At 38.7% G+C, this 680-nt stretch overlaps 1 long non-coding RNA gene across 1 annotated transcript; it reads left to right on the top strand.

The window, feature by feature from the left end:
• The first annotated feature begins 1 nt into the window (after nt 1).
• On the top strand, nt 2-535 carry LOC113473423. Its single transcript, XR_003395400.1, has 2 exons — nt 2-127; nt 450-535. It is a non-coding gene; the product is annotated as an uncharacterized LOC113473423 (long non-coding RNA).
• The last annotated feature ends 145 nt before the right edge of the window (nt 536-680 follow it).

The raw sequence follows: 680 nt of genomic DNA on the forward strand, positions 1-680 counted from the left end.
TAAGATCGAGAAGGAGAAGAAAGCGCAGGCCAAAGAAGCAGGCCTGATACGAACTGAGGTGAAACCCGCCGAGATAGCTGATGAATTGGATAAGGAAAGGAAAATGTTTCAACTCCATATGTGTGAGGTAAGAGCTCCAGGGCTGAAAGCAACTACGATTTGCGCCTCACATTTCTTAATATTTTTCCAACAAAGCAGCAATCGGCAACTATCAAAGCAATTTTACAACATTAAAGGTATTTGAATCTCTCCATATTTTAGAGTCACAGCAACTATTACAGTGGTTATGCAATGTTTATAAGGATTTTTCTCTTCGATATTACGTCATAATTGTATAATAAGTAGGTATGATCCTAGGAATCCTTTAGACTTTAAACTGTCTCTCACATGAAGAAAGAAACATCGGACATGGCTGCAGATGATAATGGAATGTTTATTCTAATTTTCAGTACTTGATCAAAGTGAACGAAATCAAGACGAAGAAAGGCACGGAACTTTTGCAGCACCTTGTAGAATATTACCACGCTCAAACCAAGTAAGTAGCAGAGGGAGTTTTTGAGAGGTTTGATAGAGGGAACTGTAAAAACCGAGGTCTTATTATCCCGAAAGCGAAGAGAAAAGGAAGACAGGTTGGGAGAAAGCAATGCTTTTCGAGAACGAATCTTATCTGTTTAGATAAG

The sequence above is a fragment of the Diaphorina citri genome, unplaced genomic scaffold (assembly GCF_000475195.1).
Source record: "Diaphorina citri unplaced genomic scaffold, Diaci psyllid genome assembly version 1.1 scaffold30231, whole genome shotgun sequence".
NCBI classification, from domain to species: Eukaryota; Metazoa; Arthropoda; class Insecta; order Hemiptera; family Psyllidae; genus Diaphorina; species Diaphorina citri.